Here is a 26,942-nt window from a genome sequence, read left to right as displayed (position 1 = left end):
AAAAGCAGATTTCAGAGTACCTGACGGCTCAACTCAAACGTTTTGTCTCAAGTACAGATAGTGTTGAGGATCAGTGGACAAAGTTCATCGTACAATATACGTTAGATGAGTATGTGCCAAGCAAGATCGTAAGAGATGGAAAAGAGCCACCGTGGTACAACAACCGAGTTAGAAAACTGCTGCAGAAGCAAAGGGAACTTCACAGCAAACATAAACATAGCCAAAGCCTTGCACACAAACAAAAATTACGCGAATCGAAATGTAGTGCGAGGAGGGCTATGCGAGAAGCGTTCAATGAATTCGAAAGTAAAGTTCTATGTACTAACTTGGCAGAAAATCCTAAGAAATTTTGATCTTATGACAAACGGTAGGTGAATCAAATGTCCAGACACTCTGTGACCAAAATGGTGCTGAAACAGAGGATGACAGACTAAAGGCCGAAATACTAAATACCTTTTTCCAAAGCTGTTTCACAGAGGAAGACTGCACTGTAGTTCCTTCTCTAGATTGTCACACAGATGACAAAATGGTAGATATCGAAATAGATGACTGAGGAATAGGGAAACAATTAAAATCGATCGAAAGAGGAAAGGCCGCTGGACCTGATGGGATACCAATCCGACTTTACACAGAGTACGCGAAGGAACTTGCCCCCCTTCTTGCAGCGGTGTACCGTAGGTCTCTTGAAGAGCGTAGCGTTCCAAAGGATTGGAAAAGGGCACAGGTCATCCCCGTTTTCAAGAAGGGACGTCGAACAGATGTGCAGAACTATACACCTATATGTCTAACGTCGATCAGTTGTAGAATTTTGGAACACTTATTATGTTCGAGTATAATGACTTTTCTGGAGACTAGAAATCTACTCTGTAGGAATCAGCACGGGTTTCGGAAAAGTCGGTCGTGTGAACCCAGCTCGCACTATTCGTCCACGAGACTCAGAGGGCCATAGACACGGGTTCCCAGGTAGATGCCGTGTTTCTTGGCTTCCACAAGGCGTTCGATACAGTTCTCCACAGTCGTTTAATGAACAAAGTATGAGCATATGGACTATCAGACCAATTGTGTGATTGGATTGAAGAGTTCCTAGATAACAGAACGCAGCACGTCATTCTCAATGGAGAGACGCCCTCCGAAATAAGAGTGATTTCAGGTGTGCCGCAGGGGAGTGTCATAGGACCGTTGCTATTCACAATATACATAAATGACCTTGTGGATGACATCGGAAGTTCACTGAGGCTTTTTGCAGATGATGCTGCGGTGTATCGATAGGTTGTAACAATGGAAAATTGTACTGAAATGCAGCAGGATCTGCAGCGAATTGACGCATGATGCAGGGAATGGCAATTGAATCCCATTGCAGACAAGTGTAATGTGCTGCGAATACATAGAAAGAAAGATCCCTATCATTTAGCTACAATATAGCAGTTTAGCAACTGGAAGCAGTTAATTCCATAAATTATCTGGGAGTACGCATTAGGAGTGATTTAAAATGGAACGATCATATAAAGTTGATCGTCGGTATAGCAGATGCCAGAGTGAGATTCATTGGAAGAATGCTAAGAAATTTCAATCCGAAAACAAAGGAAGTAGGTTACGGTACGCTTGTTCGCCCACTGCTTGAATACTGCTCAGCAGTGTGGGATCCGTACCAGATAGGGTTGACAGAAGAGATAGAGAAGATCCAACGGAGAGCAGCGCGCTTCGTTACAGGATCATTTAGTAATCGCGAAAGCGTTACAGAGATGATAGATAAACTCCAGTGGAAGACTCTGCAGGAGAGACGCTCAGTAGCTCGGTACGGGCTTTTGTTGAATTTTCGAGAACATACCTTCATCGAGGGGTCAAGCAGTATATTGCTCCCTCCTACGTATATCTCGCGAAGAGACCATGGGGATAAAATCAGAGAGATTAGAGCCCACACAGAGGCATACCGACAATCCTTCTTTCCTCGAACAATGCGAGACTGGAATAGAAGGGCGAACCGATAGAGGTACTCAAGGTACCCTCCGCTACACATCGTCTGGTGGCTTGCGGAGTATGGATTATACTAGCTGTAAACGGAGTTCATCCTAACATCATAAAAATTCCATCGGCGCCTGGGAACAATGAAGTCCCTGAGTGACTGGAATTGATCTCCAAGTACACAAACATAACCACTACCAGGCAATGATCGGTTCAGTTGGACCAGCGAACCGAGCTTATAAGACGATAATTAACCGGAAAACGTTAGTAAGGAAGTAAAATAAAGTAAAAAGCTGACACAGTACAATAAAGCCATTTTGCTGGCACTAAGGGATGGGAGGGTTTTGCTTCATTTCTTCGTTGGTGGCAGAATAGGAGTAAGGAGAGGCAAAGAGCCCGCGGAAAGGGGGGGGGGCGGCGGGAGAGGGCCATTGCATATTTCCTGCCATGAAAAGTACTGTTGCCTACTAAGAAGAGGTCACTATACTTCTGATATGAACTATCACTGTTGCAATTGAGTTCAGAGAGAGCTATTTCTGGGGTCAAATACTGGGGGCGAAAGGCTATTTACAATTACAATGGCAGTTTCAAGAGTCGAGAGTCTAGCGGCATAAAACGGAGGCAGTGGTTGGGAAGGGAGTGAAACAGGGTTGTAGCCTATCCGCGATGTTATTCAATTTATATACTGAGCAAGCAGTAAAGCAAACAAAAAGAAAATGGAGTAGCAATTAAAATCCATGGAGAAGAAATAAAAACATTGAGGTTTGCCGACGACATTGCAATTCTGTCAGAGACAGCACAGCACTTGGAAGAGCAGTTGAACGGAGTGGACAGTGTCTTGAAAGGAGGATATAAAATGAGGATCAACAAAAGCAAAATGAGTGTAATAGAATGTAGCCGAAGTAAATCTATATCTACGTCTATATGGCTACTCTGAAAATCACATTTAAGTGCTTGGAAGAGGGTTCATCAAACCACTTTCACAATTCTCTATTATTCCAATCTTGTATAGCACGCGAAAAGAACGAGCACCTATATCTTTCCGTACGAACGTACGAGCTCTGATTTGCCTTATTTTATCGTAGTGATCGTCCCCCCCCCCCTCCCGCCTACGTAGGTCGGTATCAACAAAACATTTTCATATTCCCGTCGGGTGTGTGGCGGAGGGTACTTTGTTTTTCTGCTCGGTACAAATTTTACAACTGATTTCGAACTAACCTCCAGACGAGCTAGAGACTTGAAACTTTCAACATAGATCAGAACTGGATCACGATGCTATATTAACTCGCTTTTCTGTGGCGGAGGGTACTGTGTGTTCTTATGCCCTTTTTTTTCAGTAGGATGGGGCCCCTCCACGCCCACACCAACGTGGTGACCAAACCAAAAGTTCTACTGTCACCTCCGTAAAACATGTTAGTTTTTGAATCAGGAGTCAAAGGATGCGGGCTGTGATGTTATCCGTGCGTCTGGATAAGATTAGATTAGATCAGATCTACTTTCATTCCAATTGATCCTTAGTGAGGAGGTCCTCCAGGATGTGGAACATGTCAGAAAAACAACAATACACGACAAAAATTTACAACTAAAACAAATAAGCTAATGTACCATTCCACAGGTCCCAAGTGGAATGATCGTCATTTTTTAATGAACACTATATGAAAGAGTCTTTTTACAAATACTAATGTACTGAATTTAAAATAAAAAGTTTTTTTATTTATTTATAAGGTAATAAACATGTAATACAACTATTGTAATACTTATTTACAATGAACACATTACTGCACTGAAATGGTGCAGAAGTTAGATTATAATTACACACACACACACACACACACACACACACACACACAAATCAGTTGGTTTTACTGAGAAATTCATCAATGGAGTAGAAGGAGTTGGCCACCAATAAATCCTTTAGCCTTCTCTCAAACTGGATTTCATTGGTTGTTAAGCTTTTTATGGCTGCTGGCAAGTTATTGAAAACATGTGTTACTGAATAATGCACACCTTTTAGTACAAGACTAAGTGACTTTAAATCCTTGTGAAGATTATTCTTATTTCTAGCACTGATTCCATGAATTGAGCTGCTGGTTTGAAAAAGTGATATATTTTTAATGACAAATTTCATTAAGGAATAAATATATTGGGAAGCAGTAGTTAGTATCCCTAGTTCCCTAAACAGGCTTCTGCAGGATGTTCTTGCGTTCACACCACATATAACTCTTACTGCACGTTTTTGTGCCCGGGAAACTTTAGCTTGGCTTGATGAATTACCCCAAAAAATAATCCCATATGACATTATGGAATGAAGGTAAGCATAGTATGCCAGCTTTTTCATTTTTATATCACCTATCTCTGACACAATTCGCATTGCAAACAGAGATTTGTTAAGACGCTTCAGCAGTTCTGTGGTGTGCTCCTCCCAGCTGAATTTATTATCAAGCTGTAATCCCAAGAATTTAACACTGTCCACTTCTTCTGTCTTCTTGTCATGGTATGTTAGACATATACTCGTGGGACACCCCTTACAAGTTCTAAACTGCATGTAGTGTGTTTCTTCAAAGTTTAGTGACAAAGAATTGGCTAGGAACCAGTGATTAATGTCCACAAATATTTTATTAGCTCATCTTTCTAAGACTACACTTGATTTGCTATTTATTACAATGTTTGTATCATCAGCAAACAAAATGAATTTGGCATCTAGTAATGCTACTGATGAAAGGTCATTGGTATACACAAACAACAGTAAGGGCCCCAAAATGGAACCTTGTGAGACCCAACGTGTAATTAGTTCCCAGTTGGATGATGCCTGAGATTACTCATTAACATGGTCCATCAGGAGATAGAAAGTGGACGAAAGCGATCGAAGGGTAGCGGTTGTAATGGAAGAGGAAAAAAAGTGCCAAGGCAAGCACCAAGGGAAAAAAACCTCTGCGACAGTAGGACGGGTAGTAAGGGCAGTAGCGGCTTGCTAGCAGCGACAGTGCATGCAAGGTGTGGTTGTGTTAGTGCGAGGTATCGTGCATCGTTACCTTTGTCGTTGCAGGTGCTCGTTGTAGGGCTTGCTGCAGCTGGTGCGTCCCTGTAACAGTTCAAGGTCATCATACATTAGTAGGCGATCGGTCATAGATCGGCTCACAGTGTAGGAGGTGTGTGTGGCTGGTTTGCGTGCTGTGTACAGTAAGGTATCCCTGCGGTTGCCTGTTTTTCGGCAGGTCGAGCATCTGGGGTTACCAGCAGTAGCTGTGTTGCAGGGGTTCGCCAGTACCGTCGTGTTAGCGTGATATGGAACATAGATGTTTAGTTTCTTACCAGTAGTATCTTTGGTCTATTACGCTACTGGCCATTAAGATTGCTACACCACGAAGATGACGTGCTACAGACGCGAAATTTAACCGACAGGAAGAAGATGCTGTGATATGCAAATGATTAACTTTTCAGAGCATTCATACTAGGTTGGCGCCGGTGGCGACACCTACAACGTGCTGACATGAGGAACGTTTCCAACCGATTTCTCATACACAAACAGCAGTTGATCGGCGTTGCCTGGTGAAAAGTTGTTGTGATATCCTCGTGTAAGGAGAAGAAATGCGTACTATCACGATTCCGACTTTGATAAAGGTCGGATTGTAGCCTATCGCGATTGCGGTTTATCGTATCGCGACATTGCTGCTCGCGTTGGTCGAGATCCAATGACTGTTAGCAGAATATGGAATTGGTGGTTGAGGAGGGTAATACGGAACGCCGTGCTGGATTCCAACGGCCTCATATCACTAGCAGTCGAGATGACAGGCATTTTATCCGCATGCCTGTAACGGATCGTGCATCCACGTCTCGATCCCTGAGTCAACAGATGGGGACGTTTTCAAGACAACCACCACCTGCACGAACGGTTCGACGACGTTTGCAGCAGCATGGACTATCAGCTCGGAGACCGTGGCTGCGGTTACCCTTGACGCTGCATCACAGACAGGAGCGCCTGCGATGGTGTACTCGACGACGAACCTGGGTGCACGAATGGCAAAACGTCATTTTTTCAGATGAATCCAGGTTCTGTTTACAGCATCATGATGGTCGCACCCGTGTTTGGCGACATCGCATTGAACGCTCATTGGAAGCGTGTATTCGCCATCGCCATACTGGCGTATCACCCGGCGTGATGGTATGTGGTGCCACTGGTTACACGTCTCGGTGATCTCTTGTTCCCAGTGACGGCACTTTGAACAGTGGACGTCACATTTCAGATGTGTTACGACCCGTGGCTGTACCCTTCATTCGATCCCTGCGAAACCCTACATTTCAGCAGGATAATGCACGACCGCATGTTGCAGGTCCTGTACTGGCCTTTATGGATACGCAAAATGTTCGACTGCTGCCCTGGCCAGCACGTTCTCCAGATCTCTCACCAACTGGAAACGTCTGGTCAATGGTGGCCGAGCAACTGGCTCGTCACAATACGCCAGTCACTACTCTTGATGAACCGTGGTATCGTGTTGAGGCTACATGAACAGCTGTACATGCACACGCCATCCAAGCGCTGTTTGACTTCATGCCCAGGCCAGAGGTGGTTGTTCTGGGTACTGATTTCTCAGGGTCTATGCACCCAAATTCCGTGAAAATGTAATCACATGTTAGTTCTAGTATAATATATTTGTCCAATGAATACCCGTTTATCATCTGCATTTCTTCTTGGTGTAGCAGTTTTAATGGCCAGTAATGTATGTTTCCATCTATGGTTGTGGTCGTAGTTATCCAGAGAAATTATAAACGGGTTACGCGAGTGTGTTGTGTTATTGTACAGTCGTGTAGAGAGTTTTTGGAATAACTGCAGCATGGTTTCTAGCCTGTATTCCCAGTGGAGGTCCGCGGTGCGTGTGTAGCGCGGAGCGTTGCTTATGATTCTGAGTGCTTTGTTCTGTATGAGCTGCAGACGGCGCAGGTGTGTGGGCGCAGCGTATCCCCAGACAGGGGCTACGTGCGTCATCTTAGGTCTAATAAGTGTGGTGTACGTGGACCTGAACGCCGTCCTATTCAGTGTGCTACGCCTGTTAAGCATAGGGTAGAGTTGTTTGAGCCCCGCGTTTGCTTTGTTGGTCACGTGTTGAATGGGGCCCCCCTTGAGTAGTTTCCGCTCCAGCCAGAATTCTTATGGCCAGTAAAAATTTTGCAACTGAGTTGAAATGAGCTGCCCGATGAGCTAGAGACTTGAAAACGTCGACATAGCACATAACAACGCAACATTAGTGCGCATTATTGTGTGTGGTGTGTGGCGGAAGGTATTTTTTGCAATACTACTATTCCCCGCTTTTCCTGTTTCATTCGTTAATGTTTCGCGATAAGAACGATATCCGGCAAGACTTCGTATGAAGTCGACTCTCTCTAATTTTTACCTTCATGACTTTTTCGCGAGATGAACGTAGGCGGAGGCAAAATGTTGCTTGACTCAAATGAAGAGAAACCGAAAGAAACTTGAAATGTATCACATGTCTCTGTTGTAATCTCATCAGAATGTTTAAAATGGATTGAAAAATTTAGCACACACAAGACTAAAAAGTAAAAAACAATAATTCAAGTAATTTAAAAAATGTAACACGGTTTTGAAACGGATTGCAAAGTGTAAGATATTTTCTCCTGGCACCATGGAGATTCTTACCCCGTGCAGATAGTCCTGAAAACTTGTGCTTGTAAATTTTTACCAGTTGTACTATTTGATCAAAAGTATCCGCACACCATCAAAAACCTACGTTTTTCATATTAGTTGCACTGTGCTGCCACCTACTGCCAGGTACTCCATATCAGCGACCTCAGTAGTCGTTAGAAATCGTGATAGAGCAGAATAGGGCGTTCCGCGGAACTCACGAACGTGGTGAGGTGACTGGGTGTCACTTGTGTCATACGTCTGTAAGTGAGCTCTCCTCATTCCTAAAGATCTCTAGGTCCACTGTTTCCGATGCGATAGTGAAGTGGAAACGTGAAGCGACACATACAGCATAAAAGCTTACAGGCCGGTCTCGTCCGCTGAGTGACAGACACCGCCGACAGTTGAAGAGGGTCGTATTGTGTAATAGGCAGACATCCAACCAGACCTTCATACAGGAATTCCAAACTGAATCAGGATCCACTGCAAGTACTATCACAGTTAGGCAGGAGGTGGGAAAACTTGGATTTCATGGTCGAGCGGCTGCTCATAAGCCACACATCACGCCGTAAGTGCCTCGCCTCGCTTGTTTTTTTTTTTTTTTTTGGCCATCAGTCTACTGACTGGTTTGATGCGGCCCGCCACGAATTCCTTTCCTGTGCTAACCTCTTCATCGCAGAGTAGCACTTGCAACCTACGTCCTCAATTATTTGCTTGACGTATTCCAATCTCTGTCTTCCTCTATAGTTTTTGCCCTCTACAGCTCCCTCTAGTACCATGGAAGTCATTCCCTCATGTCTTAGCAGATGTCCTATCATCCAGTCCCTTCTCCTTATCAGTGTTTTCCACATATTCCTTTCCTCTCCGAGTCTGCGTAGAACCTCCTCATTCCTTACCTTATCAGTCCACCTAATTTTCAACATTCGTCTATAGCACCACATCTCAAATGCTTCGATTCTCTTCTGTTATGGGTTTTCCCACAGTCCATGTTTCACTACCATACAATGCTATACTCCAGACGTACATCCTCAGAAATTTCTTCCTCAAATTAAGGGCAATATTTGATATTAGTAGACTTCTCTTGGCCAGAAATGCCTTTTTTGCCATAGCGAGTCTGCTTTTGATGTCCTCCTTGCTCCGTCCGTCATTGGTTATTTTACTACCTAGGTAGCAGAATTCCTTAACTTCATTGACTTCGTGACCATCAATCCTGATGTTAAGTTTCTCGCTGTTCTCATTTATACTACTTCTCATTACCTTCGTCTTTCTCCGATTTACTCTCAAACCATACTGTGTACTCATTAGACTGTTCATTCCGTTCAGCAGATCATTTAATTCTTCTTCACTTTCACTCAGGATAGCAATGCCATCAGCGAATCGTATCATTGATATCCTTTCACCTTGTATTTTAATTCCACTCCTGAACCTCTCTTTTATTTCCATCATTGCTTCCTCGATGTACAGATTGAAGAGTATGGGCGAAAGGCTACAGCCTTGTCTTACACCCTTCTTAACACGAGCACTTCGTTCTTGATCGTCCACTCTTATTATTCCCTCTTGGTTGTTGTACATATTGTATATGACCCGTCTCTCCCTATAGCTTACCTTTACTTTTTTCAGAATCTCGAACAGCTTGCACCATTTTATATTGTCGAACGCTTTTTCCAGGTCGACAAATCCTATGAAAGTGTCTTGATTTTTCTTTAGCCTTGCTTCCATTATTAGCCCTAACGTCAGAATTGCCTCTCTCGTCCCTTTACTTTTCCTAAAGCCAAACTGATCGTCACCTAGCGCATTCTCAATTTTCTTTTCCATTCTTCTGTATATTATTCTTGTAAGCAGCTTCGATGCATGAGCTGTTAAGCTGATTGTGCGATAATTCTCGCACTTGTCAGCTCTTGCCGTCTTCGGAATTGTGTGGATGATGCTTTTCCGAAAGTCAGATGGTATATCGCCAGACTCATATATTCTACACACCAACGTGAATAGTCGTTTTGTTGCCACTTCCCCAATGATTTTAGAAATTCTGATGGAATGTTATCAATCCCTTCTGCCTTATTTGACCGTAAGTCCTCCAAAGCTCTTTTGAATTCCGATTCTAATACTGGATCCCCTATCACTTCTAAATCGACTCCTGTTTCTTCTTCCATCACATCAGACAAATCTTCACCCTCATAGAGGCTTTCAATGTATTCTTTCCACCTATCTGCTCTCTCCTCTGCATTTAACAGTGGAATTCCCGTTGCACTCTTAATGTTACCACCGTTGCTTTTAATGTTACCAAAGGTTGTTTTGACTTTCCTGTATGCTGAGTCTGTCCTTCCGACAATCATATCTTTTTCGATGTCTTCACATTTTTCCTGCAGCCATTTCGTCTTAGCCTCCCTATTTATTTCATTCCTCAGCGACTTGTATTTCTGTATTCCTGATTTTTCCCGGAACATGTTTATACTTCCTCCTTTCATCAATCAGCTGAAGTATTTCTTCTGTTACCCATGGTTTCTTCGCAGCTACCTTCTTTGTACCTATGTTTTCCTTCCCAACTTCTGTGATGGCCCTTTTTAGAGATGTCCATTCCTCTTCAACTGTACTGCCTACTGCTCTATTCCTTATTGCTGTATCTATAGCGTTAGAGAACTTCTAACGTATCTCGTCATTCCATAGTAATTCCGTATCCCACTTCTTTGCGTATTGATTCTTCCTGACTAATGTCTTGAACTTCAGACTACTATTCATCACTACTATATTGTGATCTGAGTATATCTGCTCCTGGGTACGCCTTACAATCCAGTATCTGATTTCGGAATCTCTGTCTGACCATGATGTAATCTAATTGAAATCTTCCCGTATCTCCTGGCCTTTTCCAAGTATACCTCCTACTCTTGTGATTCTTGAACAGGTTATTCGCTATTACTAGCTGAAACTTGTTACAGAACTCAGTTAGTCTTTCTCCTCTTTCATTCCTTGTCCCAAGCCCATATTCTCCTGTAACCTTTTCTTCTACTCCTTCCCCTACAACTGCATTCCAGTCGCCCATGACTATTCGATTTTCGTCCCCTTTTACATACTGCATTACCCTTTCAATATCCTCATACACTTTCTCTATCTGTTCATCTTCAGCTTGCGACGTCGGCATGTATACCTGAACTATCGTTGTCGGTGTTGGTCTGCTGTCGATTCTGATTAGAACAACCCGGTCACTGAACTGTTCACAGTAACACACCCTCTGCCCTACCTTCTTATTCATAATGAATCCTACACCTGTTATACCATTTTCTGCTGCTGTTGATATTACCCGATACTCATGTGACCAGAAATCCTTGTCTTCCTTCCACTTCACTTCACTGACCCCTACTACACTCCTGGAAATTGAAATAAGAACACCGTGAATTCATTGTCCCAGGAAGGGGAAACTTTATTGACACATTCCTGGGGTCAGATACATCACATGATCACACTGACAGAACCACAGGCACATAGACACAGGCAACAGAGCACGCACAATGTCGGCACTAGTACAGTGTATATCCACCTTTCGCAGCAATGCAGGCTGCTATTCTCCCATGGAGACGATCGTAGAGATGCTGGATGTAGTCCTGTGGAACGGCTTGCCATGCCATTTCCACCTGGCGCCTCAGTTGGACCAGCGTTCGTGCTGGACGTGCAGACCGCGTGAGACGACGCTTTATCCAGTCCCAAACATGCTCAATGGGGGACAGATCCGGAGATCTTGCTGGCCAGGGTAGTTGACTTACACCTTCTAGAGCACGTTGGGTGGCACGGGATACATGCGGACGTGCATTGTCCTGTTGGAACAGCAAGTTCCCTTGCCGGTCTAGGAATGGTAGAACGATGGGTTCGATGACGGTTTGGATGTACCGTGCACTATTCAGTGTCCCCTCGACGATCACCAGTGGTGTACGGTCAGTGTAGGAGATCGCTCCCCACACCATGATGCCGGGTGTTGGCCCTGTGTGCCTCGGTCGTATGCAGTCCTGATTGTGGCGCTCACCTGCACGGCGCCAAACACGCATACGACCATCATTGGCACCAAGGCAGAAGCGACTCTCATCGCTGAAGACGACACGTCTCCATTCGTCCCTCCATTCACGCCTGTCGCGACACCACTGGAGGCGGGCTGCACGATGTTGGGACGTGAGCGGAAGACGGCCTAACGGTGTGCGGGACCGTAGCCCAGCTTCATGGAGACGGTTGCGAATGGTCCTCGCCGATACCCCAGGAGCAACAGTGTCCCTAATTTGCAGGGAAGTGGCGGTGCGGTCCCCTACGGCACTGCGTAGGATCCTACGGTCTTGGCGTGCATCCGTGCGTCGCTGCGGTCCGGTCCCAGGTCGACGGGCACGTGCACCTTTCGCCGACCACTGGCGACAACATCGATGTACTGTGGAGACCTCACGCCCCACGTGTTGAGCAATTCGGCGGTACGTCCACCCGGCCTCCCGCATGCCCACTATACGCCCTCGCTCAAAGTCCGTCAACTGCACATACGGTTCACGTCCACGCTGTCGCGGCATGCTACCAGTGTTAAAGACTGCGATTGAGCTCCGTATGCCACGGCAAACTGGCTGACACTGACGGCGGCGGTGCACAAATGCTGCGCAGCTAGCGCCATTCGACGGCCAACACCGCGGTTCCTGGTGTGTCCACAGTGCCGTGCGTGTGATCATTGCTTGTACAGCCCTCTCGCAGTGTCCGGAGCAAGTATGGTGGGTCTGACACACCGGTGTCAATGTGTTCTTTTTTCCATTTCCAGGAGTGTATATCTAGATTGAGCCTTTGCATTTCCCTTTTCAGATTTTCTAGTTTACCTACCACGTTCAAGCTTCTGACATTCCACGCCCCGACTCGTTGAACGTTATCCTTTCGTTGATTATTCAATCTTTTTCTCATGGTAACCTCCCCCTTGGCAGTCCCCTCCCGGAGATCCGAATGGGGGACTATTCCGGAATCTTTTGCCAATGGAGAGATCATCATGACACTTCTTCAATTACAGGCCACATGTCCTGTGGATACACGTTACGTGTCTTTAATGCAGTGGTTTCCATTGCCTTCTGCATCCTCATGTCGTTGATCATTGCTGATTCTTCCGCCTTTAGTGGCAATTTCCCACCCCTAGGACAAGAGAGTGCCCTGAACCTCTATCCGCTCCTCCGCCCTCTTTGACAAGGCCGTTGGCAGAATGAGGCTGACTTCTTATGCCGGTAGTCTTCGGCCGCCAATGCTGAATATTTATCAAAATTTAGGCAGTGGCGTGGATCGAACGCGGGACTGAAGAGGTTTTTTGATTATGAATCAAAGACGCTACCCCTAGACCACGGGTACGCTCGTAGGTTTAATAATGAATAAAAAAAAAATAGGAGTGCGGGTAAGCTACTACAAACAGCATAGTGAAGGCATTATTGTGGCCACGATAGACATGAAGCCCATGCCTACTACAGTATACAAGTTTATATGCCAACTAGCTCTGCAGGTTATGTAGAAATTGAAGAAATATATGATGAAATAAAAGAAATTATTCAGATAGTGAAGGGAGACGAAAATTTAATAGTCATGGGTGACTGGAATTCGGTAGTAGGAAAAGGGAGAGAAGGAAACGTAGTAGGTGAATATGGATTGGGGTGAAGAAGTGAAAGAGGAAGCCGTCTGGTAGAATTTCGCACAGAGCATAACTTAATCATAGCTAACACTTGGTTCAAGAATAATAAAAGAAGGTTGTATACATGGAAGAATCCTGGAGATACTAGAAGGTATCAGATAGATTATATAATGGTAAGACAGAGATTTAGGAACCAAGTTCTAAATTGTAAGACATTTACAGGGGCAGATGTGGACTCTGACCACAATCTATTGGTTATGAACTGTAGATTAAAATTGAAGAAACTGCAAAAAGTTGGGAATTTCAGGAGGTGGGACCTGGATAAGCTGACTAAACCAGAGGTTTTACAGAGTTTCAGGGAGAGCATAAGGAAGTGCCAAATGGCTAAGCAGGGGTGGTTAGAGGACAAATGTAAGGATGTAGAGGCTTATCTCACTAGGGGTAAGATAGATACTGCCTACAGGAAAATTAAAGAGACGTTTGGAGAAAAGAGAGCCACTTGTATGAATATCAAGAGCTCAGATGGAAACCCAGTTCTAAGCAAAGAAGGGAAAGCAGAAAGGTGGAAGGAGTATATAGAGGGTCTATACAAGGGCGATGTACTTGAGGGCAATATTATGGAAATGGAGGAGGACGTAGATGAAGATGAAATGGGAGATATGATACTGCGCGAAGAGTTTGACAGAGCACTGAAAGACCAGATGGCAGTTATAAGAGTCGAGGGGTATGAAAGGGAAGCAGTGGTTGGGAAGGGAGTGAGACAGGGTTGTAGCCTCTCCCCGTTGTTATTCAATTTGTATATTGAGCGAGCATTAAAGGAAACAAAACAAAATTCGTAGTAGGTATTAAAATCCACGGAGAAGAAATAAAAACTTTGAGGTTCGACGATCGCATTGCAATTCTGTCAGTGACAGCAAAGGACTTGGAAGAGCAGTTGAATGGAATGGACAGTGTCTTGAAAGGAGGATATAAGATGAACATCAACAAAAGCAAAACGAGGATAATGGAATGTAGTCGAATTAAGTCGGGTGATGCTGAGGGAATTAGATTAGGAAATGAGACGCTTAAAGTAGTAAAGAAGTTTTGCTATTTGGGGAGAAAAATAACTGATGATGGTCGAAGTAGAGAGGATATAAAATGTAGACTGACAATGGCAAGGAAAGCGTTTCTGAAGAAGAGAAATTTGTTAACATCTAGTATAGATTTAAGGGTCAGCAAGCCGTATCTGAAAGTATTTGTATTGTGTGTAGCCGTGTATGGAAGTGAAACGTGGACGATAAATAGTTTGGACAAGAAGAGGATAGAATCTTTCGAAATGTGGTGCTACAGAAGAATGCTGAAGATTAGATGGGTAGATCACATAACTAATGAGGAGGTATTGAATAGAATTGGGGAGAAGAGGAGTTTGTGGCACAACTTGACTAGAAGAAGGGACCGGTGGGAAGGACATGTTCTGAGGCATCAGGGGATCACCAATTTAGTATTGGAGGGCAGCGTGGAGGGTAAAAATCGTAGAGGGAGACCAAGAGATGAATACACTAAGCAGATTCAGAAGGATGTAGGTTGCAGTAGGTACTGGGAGATGAAGAAGCTCGCACAGGATAGAGTAGCATGGAGAGCTGCATCAAACCAGTCTCCGGACTGAAGACCACAGCAACAACACAACGTTAATGGGCATCTTTATTGGCATTGGTTCAAATGGTTCAAATGGTTCTGAGCACTATGGGACTCAACTGCTGAGGTCATTAGTCCCCTAGAACTTAGAACTAGTTAAACCTAACTAACCTAAGGACATCACAAACATCCATGCCCGATGCAGGATTCGAACCTGCGACCGTAGCGGTCTTGCGGTTCCAGACTGCAGCGCCTTTAACCGCACGGCCACTTCGGCCGGCTTTATTGGCATTGTTATGTTCTATGATACGAATATGATTGTGAGACAAGAGACTGAAATTATAATCCTATATTTCGGTAATGTAATTTATCATTAAAGGTTGGCCACTGATTCATTTTCTGAAAAGTACGAGGAGCATTCAATAAATAATGCAACACATTTTTTTCTCGACGAATTTCGGTTGAAAAGTGCGGAAGTTTTTGTGGGACATTCCAGCATCAGCACGTATAGTTAATAGGTGGCGGCACTATACGTATCCTTCAAAATGGCATCTTTAACGGAAGTGCGTTCCAAGCAGAGAGGTATCATTGAGTTTGTTTTGGTGGAAAACCGGAGCGTAAGAGATATCCGTAGTCTGCTGCAGAATATGTGCGGGAACCTGGCAGTGAAGAAAAGCACGCCGAGTCGTTGGGCGAGGCGTCTCGCATCGTCGCGACAAGGTCGCGCGAACCTGTCCGATTTGCCGTGTGTCGGCCGGCCGCACGCAGCTCTGACTGTTGCGGTGTTGGAACGTAGAGAGCGATTTTATGTGATCGCTCTAAGTTGGTTAATACCAGTGCCTAAAAATTTTAATTGTGTCTTACAGCACTGAGGATGGTCACCAAGTGACCGAAAATCGATTTTGCGGATAATAAAACACAAAAAAATATGACCAAGGCTGTTTCTCCTTCCAATTACATCCATTACCTGGTCGTGGCGCACAGAACACTCCATGGAGTCGCCAATCAATAACTATCACACGACTTCGTTCAAACTCAGTGAGGTGCTGACAACGGGGTCTTTGTCGCCTTAGAGGCATCCTTGACTAATATCAAGTCATCACGTCCAGTCTCGAAGGTAACTAACGCTTGTAAGGTGTCAGGCAAACCCAACACCTTCCGTGAAAACCCTGACATGATAGCAAATCCGGCAGTATGTCACATAGCTCCGAATAAATCCTGACATTAAATTAACCAAAGTAATACGATCGACGAGTGAGCAAATGGAATACCACAGACTAACACAAGAAACGAGAACAGAAGCCGAGAGCGGAACCGTGTTAAGCTAGAAGGCCCTAGGATAAGGGACGGACACCCACATCGCCGGCCGACCGCCAAGACCACCCCCAGCCCATGTTAAAAGATAGAGCCCTCCAGAAGAACAGTATAGATCTTATGATAACACTAAAAGGACCACAACAGCTGCAAGTTTTAGCCTGAGACTATACGCGTCTCTGTTACGTTGCAAACGTTAAAAACATTGCCCCACCACGAAAAGTATAACGTTTCTCATTGGATAGACAGAATTTTTGTAGGCGGAGCTTAAGGTTAACATTGAGACCCTGATTGGTCAGTTGAAAACACAGCCAGATAGCTTTTCTTAAACAAACTTCGGTAAATTGTAGTAAGGAGAAGTTGCTTCCGAGTTGGGGAGGGGTATGGAGCTGCGCTGCCCGCCGCCCCCTGACGCTGCCTAACGAACGACAAGGTAATGAACGCACACGATGTCGCATCAGAGTCATAACGCTTCACTCAGAACTGCAGAAGTCTCATCTGTTACAACCCCTTTTTACGTAACACTAGTGTCGACTGTCAATTAAACTTCGTAGTATTCACATTTGATATTAGAAGTTAAAATCTGAAACGCGAACATTCTTGTCATATAATTATTGAGAAACCACATCAGCCACTGTAATTTACGACAAGTTAAATAAGTAATTAAAGATAATTGAGGGTCACTGTAGACCATTTTGATAGTTTTCTCTTTTATGAAACTTAACTTAAACCTAGATTATATTGGTGATATGGCATAGGTCATCCTTCGATCCATTATAGAACTTGGAAACCCATTCAGGGAATATTCGTTGTTCAGATTTTTGTTGAATGCAGTTGGTTTTTATTATCCTGTATTAAAATATTTCCTTTAATCAATAGTGCAATTTATAAACAATGTTTTGTGAGTAGAGTAAAAATTCCAATGGTAAACTTAACTACTTTCTCGACGTTATTTTACCAGCTAACTAAAAATAGAAAAGCCTTGAACCCCTTCCACTAAATTTAGTTAGTATTAAGATTCTTTTACAGGGAGTGCACTGGAGCTGACGCTGAAATCATTAAGTATTTGATTATATCATCGCTAGTCTCACTGAACTCTACTGAACTCTACATGTCATGTATGGTCTGGCGTCTCCTTACCAGCAACAGGTCCCAGGTTCAAACTAATCAATTCCCTAAAAAAACACGCTCAGAGCGTCGTTGCGCGAAAGTGGTAGGGAGACACGATACAGAACAGACAGACACCACGCAGAATGTTAGACGCTCACTAAAGCCTGTATTTAAAGCAAACCTGATTTGCCGCCACTCTCACGTGACTGGCGCGAAATTTGAAGCGAGATCGTCGTCCACACGTAGAAACACGCCTACCAACTTTTGTTTCCGTCGCACATCTCGTTCTTGGTGCTGCGATTTTTTCGGTCAACGCATATTTTTTCGGTCACTGAAAAATGTATTAGGACGCCGGCATTTACTTCTCAAGTTCCAAAATCAGGAAGTTAATTGCTACTGAACGTCTTACTGATTACAAGCGGTGACTAATACCAACGGATTCACTGAACAAAAAATAAACAGAAGGTACAGAGTGCACACGCCGACAACTAAGCTTTTGTCAGAAAATGAAGCCGTATGATTTCGGACGAGCAGAGATATCTCTGAAGCTCTGATATCAAGGTTGATGAGCGACAACTTAAAGCGTCCACTGTAAAAGTTCATCGCTATTCGTATGAGTAATAAATGATACAAAAAAAGATGTAACGCTCCGAGATAAGCAGCTCGAGAAACTAAGCCTACTCCCCCTTATCGATCCGTGTATCTCCATTCGCTGATAGTGATGCATATATTAACATTTGACCGTCGTACGATGTAATATTCTTGTCACCTAAAACTGATTAGATCAGTATCCTTCAGAAAGAGTACTCCAATGATTTGCCCAAGTGTTGATGACCCTTGTTATATCGATACCTTCTGCAGTAATTAAAAAAAAGTTAAAGTGTGCAAAAAATGAGGTCAATGTGTGCCCCACTCTTTGAGATATCTTCTACCTTTGGAAATAGTTGCTAAGGAATGTCACGTTGAGTAGAAACGTGGTCTCACGTCGGATGTACGCCGAGATGGCAAAAGTGACGGGGTATCTCTTAGTATCGTGTGTGACCTTTTTGCCGGCGTAGTGCAGCACCTGGACGTGGCATGGACTGAGCAAGTCACTGGAAGTCAGCTGTAGAAATACTGACCCTTGCTGCCTCTATAGCCGTCGATAATAACAAAAGATTTGTCGGCGCAGGATTATGTGCACGAACTGACCTCTCAATTACACTACTGGCCATTAAAATTGCTACACCAAGAAGTAATGCAGATGATAAACGGGTATTCATTGGACGAATATATTATACTAGAACTGACGTGTGACTACATTTTCACGCAATTTGGGTGCATACATGCTGAGAAATCAGTACACAGAACAACCACCTCTGGCCAGAATAATGGCCTTGATACGTCTGGGCCTTGAGTCAGACAGAGCTTGGATGGCGTTTACAGGTACGGCTGCCCATGCAGCTTCAATACGATACCACAGTTCATCAAGAGTAGTGACTGGCGTATTGTGACGAGCCAGTTGCTCGGCCACCATTGACCAGACGTTTTCAGTTGGTGAGAGATCTGGAGAATGTGCAAGCCAGAGCAGCAGTCGAACATTTTCTGTATACAGAAAGGCCTGTAGAGCACCTGCAACATGCGGTCCTGCATTATCCTGCTGAAATGTAGGGTTTCGCAGGGATCGAATGAAACGCAGAGCCACGGGTCGCAACACATCTGAAAAGTAACATTCAACATTCACTGTTCAAAGTGCCGTCAATGCGAACAAGAGGTGACCGAGACGTGTAACCAATGGCACCCCATTCCATCACAGCGGGTGATACGCCAGTATGGCGATGCCGAATACACGCTTCCAATGTGCGTTCATCGGGATGTCACCAAACGCAGATGCCACCATCATGATGCTGTAAACAGAACCTGCATTCATCCGAAGAAATGACGTTTTGCCATTCGTGCACCGAGGTTCGTCGTCGAGTACACCCTCGCAGGCGCTCCAGTCTGTGATGCGGCGTCAAGGGTAACCGCAGCCATGGTCTCCGATCTGATAGTCCGTTCTGCTGCAAACGTCGTCGAACTGTTCGTGCAGATGGTTGTTGTCTTGAAAACGTCCCCATCTGTTGACTCTAGGATCGAGACGTGGCTGCGCGATCCATTACAGCCATGTGGATACGGTGCCTGTCATCTCGACTGCTAGTGATACGAGGCCGTTGGGATCCAGCACGGCGTTCCGTTTTACCCTCCTGAAGACACAGATTCCATATTCTCCTAACAGTCGTTGGATCTCGACCAACGCGTGCAGCACTGTCGCGATACGATAAACCGCAATCGCGACAGGCTACAATTCGACCTTTATCAAAGTCGGAAATGTGATGGCATGCATTTCTCCTCCTTACACGAGGCATCACAACAACGTTTCTCCAGGCAACGCCGGTCAACTTCTGTTTGTGTATGAGAAATCGGTTCGAAACTTTCCTCATGTCAGCACGCTGTAGGTGTCGCCACCGGCGCCAACCTTGTGTGAATGCTCTGAATAGCTAATCATTTGCATATCACAGCATCTTCTTCCTGTCGGTTATATTTCCCGTCTGTAGCACGTCATCTTCATGGTGTAGCAATTTTAATGGCCAGTAGCGTATAATTAATCAGAATACCCAAACAGATCCTTTGCGTGTCTCTTCATTATCTTAAATAAATTTCCGAACTTTGGCTATTTTTTGCTGATTTGAATGAGAACCTGGCCCTAAGGAGAAACGGGATTCATCTGACCAGCCGACCCGTTTCCACTGATCCACGGTCCAGTCCTGATGACTTTGCACCAAGTGGAATCGGAATTGTCGATGTTGTTGAATCAGTGTGCAAACACATGGGGGGTCATCATCTGCAGAGTACTATGCACAAAATTCTACATCTACATGGGTACTCTGTAAATCATACTTAAAGAGTGTGCCGAGACCGTATGCGCTGTAGCGCGGTCCGTGGGTTTAAAAGGATGGAGCGTCAGTCACCTCGGGTCACTCTGAAGATGGCTCGACGATATACAGTCGAAATATTAGAAGAAGAAATGAAGTTTATCCGGCTGCAGGCCCGAAATTTTATATCACACACTTACAGCGCCTTCAGACTATTTCTCTACCGTTCCACTCTCTAAGAGTGCGTAAAGAAAACAGACACTTAAATCTTTGTGTACGAGCTCCGATTGTTGTTATTTTACTACGACAATCGTTTCTTCTTACGTAGGTCACCGTCAATAGAATATTTTCCTATTCAGGGGAGAAAGCTGGTGATCGAAATTATCAATTGAAGACAAAGTCTAAACATGAGTCCGTGACCATATTGTGACACTATTTTACAGTTCTCTCTCCAACCTCGTCGTTAGGAGTAATTTTAGCATCCTGTTGATCATGGCTCTGAATTAAATGTGATTAGACAGTTAGCCAATGGAAACTGGCATAAGGACGAGATGTAATGATCCTCTATAATAAACTAGGTGAAAAAACACGAGAGAAGGAGAAAATAGGAGCAGAGGGCAAGAAGTTTGTTGCTATGTCATGCAACGGTGCATTTTCGGATAGAATTGCACAAGCTTTCAGGAAAACGAAAGTGAAAATAGGATTTCAGACAAAACGTAGAACTGGATCTAGGCTACGCCATAGAGTTGCCAACAATAGCAACAGATACTGCGCCCCTCATAAGTTTTGGGACAAAACATTGTGCACAGTATGTCTGGGTGTGAAACAATTTCTGATGGTTAATACGGAAATAAAGCCGGCCGGAGTGGACGTGCGGTTCTAGGCGCTACAGTCTGGAGCCGAGCGACCGCTACGGTAGCGGGTTCGAATCCTGCCTCGGGCATGGATGTGTGTGATGTCCTTAGGTTAGTTAGGTTTAATTAGTTCTAAGTGCTAGGCGACTGATGACCTCAGAAGTTAAGTCGCATAGTGCTCAGAGGCATTTGAACGGAAATAAAGATGTACGTTTGCTAGTTGTCTTAGTAATTATAGCCGATGGAAAGTGCAATCACTTATGATTGCTTGTTTAAAACAGAACGAGACCCATTTCTTACTGCGAGATATGAAACTCTGCAAGTCAGAAGTTTTGGGACAAATGTTGGCAGCAGTGTCAGTGTGCATATCACTGTTATTCGCTACTTCCTGCGATGTCAGCCGTTACCTGTCGATAGCTCACAGGAAACAAGTGTTTTTGTGTACGATGGTACGTAGAGGTGAAAACAGCACTTTTGAACAGAAGCACTTAGTAATATTCCACCACGAAAATGGAAGAACATGCTGGGAAACAGCAACCTTACTGAATATGAAGAAAAGTACTGTAGGTAAGAATGAGATATTCACTCTGCAGCGGAGTGTGCGCTGGTATGAAACTTCCTGGCAGATTAAAACTGTGTGCCGGACCGAGACTCGAACTCGGGACCTTTGCCTTTCGTGGGCAAGTGCTCTACCAACTAAGCTACGCAAGCACGACTCACGCCCCGTCCTCAAAGCTTTAATTCCCCCCGTACCTCGTCTTCTACCTTTGTGGCTAAGCCATGTCTCCGCAATACCCTTTCTTCCAGGAGTGCTAGTTCTGCAAGGTTCGCAGGAGAGCTTCTGTAAAGTTTGGAAGGTAGGAGACGAGGTACTGGCAGAAGTGAAGCTGTGAGGACGGGGCGTGAGTCGTGCTTGGGTAGCTCAGTTGGTAGAGCACTTGCCCACGAAAAGCAAAGGTCCCGAGTTCGAATCTCGGTCGGGCACACAGTTTTAATCTGCCAGGAAGTTTCTTACTATAGGTAACATCGCCCGTCGATATAATTATGAATGCAGGATAGAAAATCTGCCACAGACAAGCCGTCCGAAGATATTTGTGAGGAGAGAGGAGAGGGCAGTAGTACAAAATGTCAAGAAAGATCCACGAGGAACAGCTACACGAATTGCCATTGAGAGTGAAGAAGAGTTTGGGAAGAAGGCCCGTCGTAGCACAGTCAGACGAGTACCCTACAGGGATAATTACCGCAGGCGAATTGCAAGACGGAAGCCTCACATTAGTCCTGTCAATAGGAAGAAGAGGTTGCTATTCGCAAGGGAACACACAAACAATCACATGGTGTGGTGGAATCAAGTAATTTTTTCGGATGCATCAAAATTTTACATAGCTGGACAGGATGGACGAATAACGGTCTGGTGGCAGCCCAATAAAGTGCTGGAAGAAAAAAATATGCAAGCTACAGTGAAACATGTCAGGGGCCACGTTATGGTTTGGTGTTATATGTCGACCAAGGGAGTGGGTGAGCTGGTGTTCATTGACGAAATATTCGATAAAAAAATTATATCTGCAAAAGCTTAGGAACAATTGGAAGAAGAGCGCAGAAAATATGGGGATTGGAGACTCATATTTTATCAGGACAACGACCCCAAACATACCGCCTATGTCATACGGTTGTGGCTCCTGTATAACTGTCCAAAAGTTGTCGGTCCCCCTCCACGAAGTCTGGACATGAACTCCCTAGAGAATTTATGAGATACGTTGGAAAGAAATATTCTAAAAGTCCCCAGACAGTCCGAACAAGGCGTCAGGAGAGTACTGCAAGAAGAATGGGGAGATCTAAGTATTTCGTACTTACAGAAGCTTGTACAAAGTATGCTGACACAAGTGTTACAACGTCGAGGCAGAAGTACAAAGTACTAATTCCTCATTATTTCCTAGTTTTTGGTTTATTCATGCACTTTGTACCAAAACTATTACGAAGGCAAATTGATGTTACTTTACATAAATATGAAATTATTTGTATTTTGTGAGTCATTAAATGAAGTAAAATGTTCAATTTATTGCTCTGTGAACATCATTGCGTTTGAAACTTCCTGGCAGATTAAAACTGTGTGCCGGACCGAGACTCGAACTCGGGACCGGCCGGCCGCGGTGGCCGTGCGGTTCTAGGCGCCGCAGTCCGGAACCGCGCAACTGCTTGGGTCGCAGGTTCGAATCCTGCCTCGGGCATGGATGTGTGTGATGTCCATAGGTTAGTTAGGTTTAACTAGTTCTAAGTTCTAGGGGACTGATAACCTAAGATGTTAAGTCCCATAGTGCTCAGAGCCATTTTTTGAACTCGGGACCTTTGCCTTTTGCGGGCAAGTGCTCTACCAAGTAAGCTACCCAAGCACGACTCACGCCCCGTCCTCAAATTTTTAATTCCCCCAGTACCTCGTCTTCTACCTTTGTGGCTAAGCCATGTCTCCGCAATACCCTTTCTTCCAGGAGTGCTAATTCTGCAAGTTTCACAAGAGAACTTCTGTAAAGTTTGGAAGGTAGGAGACGAGATACTGGCAGAAGTAAAGCTGTGGGTACCGGACGTGAGTCGTGCTTGGGTAGCTCAGTTGGTAGAGCACTTGCCCGCGAAAGGCAAAGGTCCCGAGGTCGAGTCTCGGTCCGGCACACAGTTTTAATCTGCCAGGAAGTTTCATATCAGCGCACACTCCGCTGCAGAGTGAAAATCTCATTCTGGGATCTTTCTGTTTGTTGGAATAACAAACATGTTATGTTTAATTGTCTAGATGTTACTTCTCAAAGTAAATACAAAACTATTCTGTTTGTTCCAAAACTTGTGAAAGGCACTGTATTTAGAATCTGGGGTCTATAAGATCAACTGCCAGTACTGAGACATGTCTTATATCGATCTGACTGGAAGGAATTTCAAGACTCGTTTTCGAGAGCACACGTGTTACCAAAATAAGCGCGCTTTCGCTGCACATTTGGATAGAGAAAAACATTCGACAAAACCATAGAGGACAATGTAAAAGTGTTGGACACAGCGCAAAATGGGCAATTACTGAAGCCACTCGAGCAAATGGAGATGTATGTACACAGAAGACGGCAAGCGGATTTACTGCTGAATGAACAGAATGAGTTTAACCTGACTGCTTGTTCTGATGTATTCAGAAACCTACTGGTCTGAGCAGCGTCGAGCGCCCCAGCAGCTTGGCTTCCGGCCGTGTGCGCCGGCTGCCGGAGACGAGGAGGCTGTGGTCTTCCTCCGCGAGTTCCGCCGCAGGAAAACAAGAAAATTATACAGAGAAGCCACGATGTGCCGCCATTGAGACCACCCTCCAAATGTGCTATCGACTATCGACTTTTTAACTAACAGTCACTGTTTCGTTAGTTACCTTACATTTACGGCAATGGTTAAATTGTTTTCCTGTGCTGGAAGATTTCAATTTATGGATGCGAATGTTTTTAAAAATTTTTATACTGGCTTCTACACAACTGCGTATTTTATTTTGCCTGGTTAGGAGCTTACCCATTATTACTATTTACACTTTTAATGTGGATTTTAAGTATGGAACTAATTCCGCATATTATATAACAGTACATGTTTTATTGTTAGACGCTCATTTTGCTATAGGCACTAATTTTAATTAATGACTACACACGCTGCATTGTAACTAGTAAATTTGCGATACTGGTTACCCGTATATCCTAGCTGTAGTGCCCTCTGTTGGTCTCAGTTATTTGTATAAATATCAGACGTACCCATATCATCACCAGCACTTACTATGTACTTGAAACTAAACTCCGCCCAAAGAGGCTTTGGAAGGTCCCACGGTACCGATCGGCCGCCGCGTATTCCTCAGACCAAAGACGTAGCTGGACGTGAATATGGATGGTCAGCACACCGCTCTCCCGCCCGTATGTCAGTTTCCGAGACCGGAGCCGCTACTTCTCAATCAAGTAGCTGCTCAGTTGGCATCACGAGGCTGAGTGCACCCCGCTTGCCAAAAGCGCTCGGCAGACCGGATGGTCACCCATCCAAGTTCTAGCCCAGCCCGACAGCGCTTAACTTCGGTGATCTGACGGGGACCGGTGTTACCACTGCGGCAAGGCCGTTGGCACATAACAGAGACTAGTCTTCAATAATCTATTCTCTTTCACTGTTTACAGCAGTCTACCAACGCTGGGGTAACTTTCCGATGCCGCGACAGTAGAAATCATTTAACTTTGAAGTGAATAACTCATCGATCCATGTTTGGAGCACGTCTTCATCCGGAAATGATGTTTCTTGTAGGTTGTTCGATTGATGGCGAAAAAGGTGAAAATCTGATGGCGCAAGATCAGGTGAATAATGTGGGTGCGAAGTGACTTCACAAACCAACTCCTGTATAGTGTTTTCGTCAGTCTGGCAGAATGGGGGAAGGTGTTCGCGTGGAGCACCATCACTTCACGGAGTCTTCCTGGTCGTTGTTCTTGCACTGCATCTGAAAGATGTCTCAGTTGTTGACAATAAATGTCAGCAACCATGGTTACAACTCGGGGAAGCAATTCCTAGAACACCACATCGCTATTGTTCCACCAGATGTATTACCTTTCACGGATGCGCGCAGGTCCTTCTACGGGCAGTTGCTGCTTTGTTTGGTCTCAACCATTCCTTTCTTTTCCTTACGTTAGCGTAAAGACACCATTTCACGTCACTAGTAATGATATAACATAGGAATCGTCCGTCTTGATCACGATGCCAATTGATGACGATCAAGCAGAGATGGACATATGGCCACCAGCTGATTTTTGTGATTTTGGCTTAGAGCACACCCATACATCCGATTTTTGAACGTTCCCCATTGCATGCAAATATTGCACGATGGTGGAATGATCACAATTAATCACATTGGCCAGTTCTCGACTACACTATTTGAACGGTTTCTGAAGTAAGAAAATTAGTCTACTCTGCTTATGTCGTATGGTATTATATTTTGGGGTAACTCTTTCCATTCTAAAAGGATGTTTTTGGTCCAGAACCGGGCGGTTCGGGCAATAAGTGGTGTAAGTTCGCGAACCTCTTGTCGACCCCTGTTCACTAGTCTTTACTGTCGTTCCTTGTTAACAACATCAGCTTATTCCCAAGAACCTGTAACTTTCATTCAGTTTATACTCAGCAGAAATAGAACCTGCATTTGGATCGGACTTCCTTTAACTCTCGTCCAGAAAGGTGTGCAATATACTGCTGCATCCATTTTCAATAAGCTACCACTCGAATTCAAAAATCTTAGCAGTAATCCACGCGCTTTCAAATCGAAACTGAGGAGTTTCCTCATGAGTCACTCCTATTCTGTTGAGGAGTCCCTTGAAAAATTAAGCTGATTCTTATGTTATATTGTTGACTGCGTTTACTGAATCTTATGGCTTGATTTTTTTGGGTTCAGAAACATTTTATTTTTATCTGTTATTACTTTTATGTTGTAAGTTCATGTACTGACACGTTCCATGACCTTGGAGATTTGCTCCTCAATTTTGTCCTACGGAACTAGACGTGTAAATAAAATAAATAAATCATAGTGGACCAATGCATTTAAAAGATCTTCATCAAACCTCGAAGGTCTTTCTAAACACAGAGAGTCACTAATGTCATACCGATCCTCCATTTTCTTGCCATGCTCTGTCCGACAGCGTTTTCCCATACACGGCGCGAATGTTTCTGCCTGCCTTCTCCGCTGTCACCTCTTTACTGAACTCAAACGGAAGAATGTCACAAATGTTCCGATTTCTCCACATGGCACTCGATTTTCTGGCGTCCACAGCTCCACTCACTATCTCCAAATGACAAAATGACAAAATGCACACTCAAATTGCGACAGGGGTCTATGACAATCGATAAATAAACCAATAGCACCGGAATACCAACGTGCTACGAAATTATGAGCCAACCAAATATCTCACGAAATAAGC

General features: G+C 44.4%; 1 pseudogene; it reads right to left on the bottom strand.

Moving 5' to 3' along the window:
• Window positions 1-24,995: 24,995 nt before the first annotated feature.
• Window positions 24,996-25,113, bottom strand: LOC124719343 (annotated as a pseudogene).
• Between the last annotated feature and the right edge of the window lie 1,829 nt (window positions 25,114-26,942).

Source organism: Schistocerca piceifrons, chromosome 10 (assembly GCF_021461385.2).
Source record: "Schistocerca piceifrons isolate TAMUIC-IGC-003096 chromosome 10, iqSchPice1.1, whole genome shotgun sequence".
Taxonomy (NCBI): Eukaryota; Metazoa; Arthropoda; class Insecta; order Orthoptera; family Acrididae; genus Schistocerca; species Schistocerca piceifrons.
Note: the sequence above shows the minus strand (reverse complement) of the source record. Positions and strands in the feature narration are given on the sequence as shown.